The sequence below is a fragment of the Ovis aries genome, chromosome 2, assembly GCF_016772045.2.
Source record: "Ovis aries strain OAR_USU_Benz2616 breed Rambouillet chromosome 2, ARS-UI_Ramb_v3.0, whole genome shotgun sequence".
Lineage (NCBI taxonomy): Eukaryota > Metazoa > Chordata > Mammalia > Artiodactyla > Bovidae > Ovis > Ovis aries.
In genome coordinates, this window is record NC_056055.1 from 151,791,804 (window position 1) to 151,796,757 (window position 4,954).

At 40.4% G+C, this 4,954-nt stretch overlaps 2 long non-coding RNA genes across 2 annotated transcripts in view; one reads left to right on the forward strand and one right to left on the reverse strand.

Moving 5' to 3' along the window:
- Positions 1 to 4,954, forward strand: part of LOC132659213 (uncharacterized) — a 23,188-nt gene that overhangs the window by 14,836 nt on the left and 3,398 nt on the right. The gene's annotated exons all lie outside the window — the stretch shown is intronic.
- The window catches only part of LOC132659212 (uncharacterized), a 42,151-nt gene that overhangs the window by 2,430 nt on the left and 34,767 nt on the right, over positions 1 to 4,954 (reverse strand). The window lies entirely within an intron of this gene.

The following is a 4,954-nucleotide window of genomic DNA, read 5'->3' on the forward strand; positions in this document are numbered from 1 at the left end:
GTGCAAAGGTCATCCAAAGGTCAGTCTGGTATGTGGTGTGTGGTGTGGTATGTGTGTATGGGTGTGTGTGTGCGTGTGTGTCTGTGTGTGGTGTCCTGGCTGAGAATCATATTGTTCACCATCTCTAATGTCTGCCATCCCTCACCAGCTCTATGTTTATAATCCTGAAGGCATCTGAGTTTATCACAAATCAAAATCAGCTAGTAAACCTGCAGAGGAATGGGAAAGGATGAAGGCAAATAAAAGGATGATGAAGTGAAGTCATAGGTCACAAGTAGGTCAATAGTACTGGGGAGTCCCTGGCCTCATACCTTGTTCAACCCCCAGCCTTGCTACTACCAGTTTTTAACCTATAGCCATATTCATCTGAACTTTTAAAATCTCACTTTGCTTATCTATAAAACTGAGATATTTATAGGACTTTTCTTAGAGGTTCACTGTGAGGGTTAAATGAGAAAATCCTCTCAGTGTGCAAAGAACAGTAACTGGAATAGGGTAAACCCTCAATAAATGGTAGTTATCATTAACAGCATCCTGTATAGTCTGTATTGAGCATGATATACATCGCCTCATGTCCACAACACTGCCCAAGATGGGCAAATGCAGTCTCGACAAGAGTTTCGTTGTTTTAACGAGTCTCCACTTACTGCTCTTTACCAAATCAAAGATCTGTGGGTTTGTAAGATGAATGCCTATTTTCAGGTATTAAAATGTGGGGAAAAATATGTTTCTCAGAAATGAAATATAGTAGTGCTTTTTCCATTACACTACATCTTGTATCTCTCCTCTCAAATTTCTCTTCATTAGAACTGTTAAAAGATAAACTGAAATGTATTAAAAATTTTAAGAGTTCATTAGAGAAAAAATGGGTTTGGATCTGGCAACATTCAATTGAGCAGATAGAAAGGAGCTCCAAGGAACTATACCAAAAAGACTGTTACTATATGCAGAAAGGAGCAGCCCTTTTTGGTTAAGCAAAAGAATGAATTGGTTGTTACAAGATTATTTTCTTTAGGGCATGGTGGGGATCTATCAGATTACTTAACTAGTGATGATCAGGAGATTCCTGACTGACTGGTTTAAGATTCCATTTCTAAGAGAGCAGAAATGGTAATTAAATCTCAGTATGGTGATATGGCAATGGCACCCCACTCCAGTACTCTTGCCTGGAAAATCCCATGGACGGAGGAGCCTGGTAGGCTGCAGCCCAAGGGTCATGAAGAGTCAGACACAACTGAGCGACTTGACTTTGACTTTTCACTTTGATGCATTGGAGAAGGAAATGGCAACCCACTCCAGTGTTCTTGCCTGGAGAATCCCAGGGACGGGGGAGCCTGGTGGGCTGCTGTCTATGGGGTCGCACAGAGTCGGACACGACTGAAGCGACTTAGCAGCAGCAGCAGCAGCATGGTGATATGGGGCTTATCCTAAGTGACTCTGTATGGGGTCTGTTGTATTTTTTTTTTTTAATAGCACATTGTTCAATAGTAGATGTGCCCATTTTCAGCATAATTTATTAGCTGGATTACATACAAAGATATCAGTGCTACGTATAAGGACATCAGTGTGGGGTTCTGTAGAATTTTCATTGTACCCTCCATTGTCATCACTTTCAACCTGCAATCCAAATACTTGGCAGATCAAGCTAACAAGGCCACATTTTTCCCATCTCAAGAAAACTACTAGGCAGCTGTGATGTTCAGAATTATCTTAATTCAAGCTGTAAGCTGATAAACTCTGTAGGACACTTTGGCTGAGGCTGAGAAGACCTGGATATGCAAAACTCGCTGTGGGAAACCACATGATGTAGGAAATAAACATGTTGTTTGGTATGGAGAACCCAAGTCCACCTGTAAATTCTTCAGCACAGTAGCTTTGAAATTTTAAACAAATGATATTGTCTATAAAATGACACCAGTAATCCCACCCTGCCTACTTCCGAACATCGGAGTGAAGATCCGGGAGATAATGCATGTGAAATATAATGTGTGTGGATGTGCTATACAAATAAAATGTTTATTAATGTAATTGTTCATTGCTATGCGTGTGTGCTAAGTCACGTCAGTCCCGCCCAACTCTTTGAGACTCTATGGACTGTGGCTGCCAGGCTCCTCTGTCCATGGGCTTCTTCAGGCAAGAATACTGGAGTGGGTTGCCATGCCCTCCTCCAGGGGATCGTCCGCACCCAGGGATGAAGCCCCCATCTCTTAGGTTTCCTGCATTGGCAGGCAGGTGTTTTTTTTACCACTAGCGCCACCTGTTCATTGCTATAGCGTGTTATTTTTAGGGGAAATTAGATGGTGGGGGTGGGACATGTTACATATAGAAAAGTGACATGCATATATGATTGTGTGTGTATTCTGAAAAGCCTAGAAGGGTATATGCCACACTGTTTATTGTGATGGACTTTTCCCTTCTGGGGGCCATGCCTTGGAGCTTATGGGATTTTAGTTCCCCAACCAGGGATCGAACCTGGGCCCTCAGCAGTGAAAGCACAGAGTCCTAACCACTAGATAGCCAGGGACTTCCCCTAGGGTGTTGTCATATTTACTTCTATATGGATTGCTTGAGTTATTTTTACAACAAGCATGTATTTTTATAATATTTTTATTTCAAGAAATTCTTCAAAAACAACAAAGATCCCCTGTGCTAAACAGAAGTTCTTTCAAAACCTGTGATTTGGACAAATCGAATCCATTTTAACACATCTTATTCTAGACCTCCACCTTACCCCCAATATGTTATCAGATTATGTGAAAAGCAGCCCCTACTCTCCCACTTCACTTTAAATTCTACAGCCTAATATTTGGTGGTGGTTGGTTTTATTTGGATATCCTCATGTAATATTGGAATACTAATTTTCATACCACTGAGTATCAAGATTTGCAATTAAAAGGGATCCAATTTGAGCAGAGAACCAGCATCTTCCATAAATCAGAAGCACAACATCTCAGAAATTAAAAGTTTCCTATGGGATTTGGTCCTTTCACTGCTGTGGCCTGGGTTCAATCCCTGGCTGGGAAACTAAGACCCCACAAGCCATGCAGCATGGTCAAAAAAAAAAAAAAAAAAGTTTCCCATAAAAGGTTAAAAACAAACAAACAAACAAAAAGCTTGCCTTTTAGGAAAAGTAAAATATGTAATATTTTCTCAGTAGCCAGGCTTGTCTGGCTCTTTTGCTAGTTGAATATCTTCCTCTCATTTTAGAAATTGGTAATATGTTTGTAGCTCTGTCTTCAACCTTCTATCTGACAGACTTTTCTCTGGAGATCTTTTCCATTCCTTGATTCTCCATGCATCTAGTACTATCTCTTTGCATATAAACCCCAAATGTTTTTCTCTAGCCCAACCACCCTTTTTATTTCTGTAAGACTTCTAAATTATCAGCTCAGTTAGGATTCATTCCTGGTATCTCAGCTCTAGAACAAACTCAAAGCCCAAGTAATCTTTTTTTTTTTTTTTTTCCTCACTATAATTCTCCCCAGTCAGCCAAGGCTGACCAAGCCTGTCATTTTATCTTGAGCTTCTCCCTTCTCTGTGTCCCCTTCCCCACAATGCTTTGCTTAGATTTTCATAGCATTCTTTGCTTCTTCCCCTGTCTATTCCCACCTCCTGGTTCAGGCTCTTGCTTTCACAAAAAGCAGTGAGAGTGAAGAGAGACAAGCAATGAGTGGTCAGGAAGCCCTCACAATGGGGCTGGCATGTGACTCAGAACTGTGAAACATACTATCCTTGAGTGGAAAAAGTTATTCCAAAATAATGGAACAGCATCAGTAGAGGCACCCCAGGCATAGAGATGCCTGGCATCATTAAAGAAAGGCAAGGAGGTGGAGCTTTCACCTTGGGTATGTATAGATATTCTCAAGGATCAGGTTGGACAGGTATGTTCATTCCTGGAAGACTTTGAATTTCAATCTGTAAACAGTGGAAAAATACAGACCTATGTGGCAAGAAAACCTATTATAAAACTGTGTGATAGTTAAGGGAATAAATCACGCAAGCTTTGATTATGGCAATAGGAATTGATGTACAACACATTGATCTCTCAGAAGCAATTGAGTGACTAGTTGATCATGGGAGCAGAAAGGGTGGGAGATTAAAGCACCAGAAATGACTGAGTTTAAGTAGCCTGGGTGTTTAAAAGCATGCCTGACATTGAAGAGAAATGTAAATTAAGCTTTGTGCTTGTGAATGTCAGTTGAGCTCAGTTTTAGGCATGTAGAATGTGATGTGTCAGTGGGATATTCAGGTGGAGGTGTCTAAAACACCCTATTACCTCTGTGAGGATGATCACCTAGGAAATCTATTCCTAGCTCCCTGCTGGATATATGACTTTTGTTTATATGTTCCATCAGCACAAAGACAAGCTGTCTAGCATTGATTCCCTTACCACAGGCCACCTTCAGCTTCTACTGCCCCATGTTGGTTAATGATATTTTCATTTCCCAGACCCCCTTGTCCACCACCTATGGGTTGTTTTCAATTCCTTGCTCCTTTGATGCTTGTACTTATTTAGGCACCAAATCATATTGATTGTTCCTTTACAGTGTCTCTCATGTCTATATGTCTCTTTCTCTTCTAACTCTTTAGATTGCCTAACTGCCTGGTCCTTATTTTTTATAGCATAATAACCATCTTTTGATGAGACGCTTGCCTCCAGAATGTCTCCTAACAACCCATCCTGTCTACCACAATAAGATTACTCTTCCCAAAACCCTAAATTGATCTTGCCACTCCCTTTCTCACAAACTTTGATTGACTTTCTGTCATCAACAAGAGAAAGTTCAAATTCCTTAATATTATAAAATTCATAATATGTCTACTCTAGCGTTTTCTCTAGCCAAACTGATCTATTTGCCATCTGGGAACCTATTTTTCTCTCTCCCAGCCTTGCGTTATTGCTTGCAATTTTATTGGAGTACATGTAAAGTGAAAGATAAATTTATAGAAATAC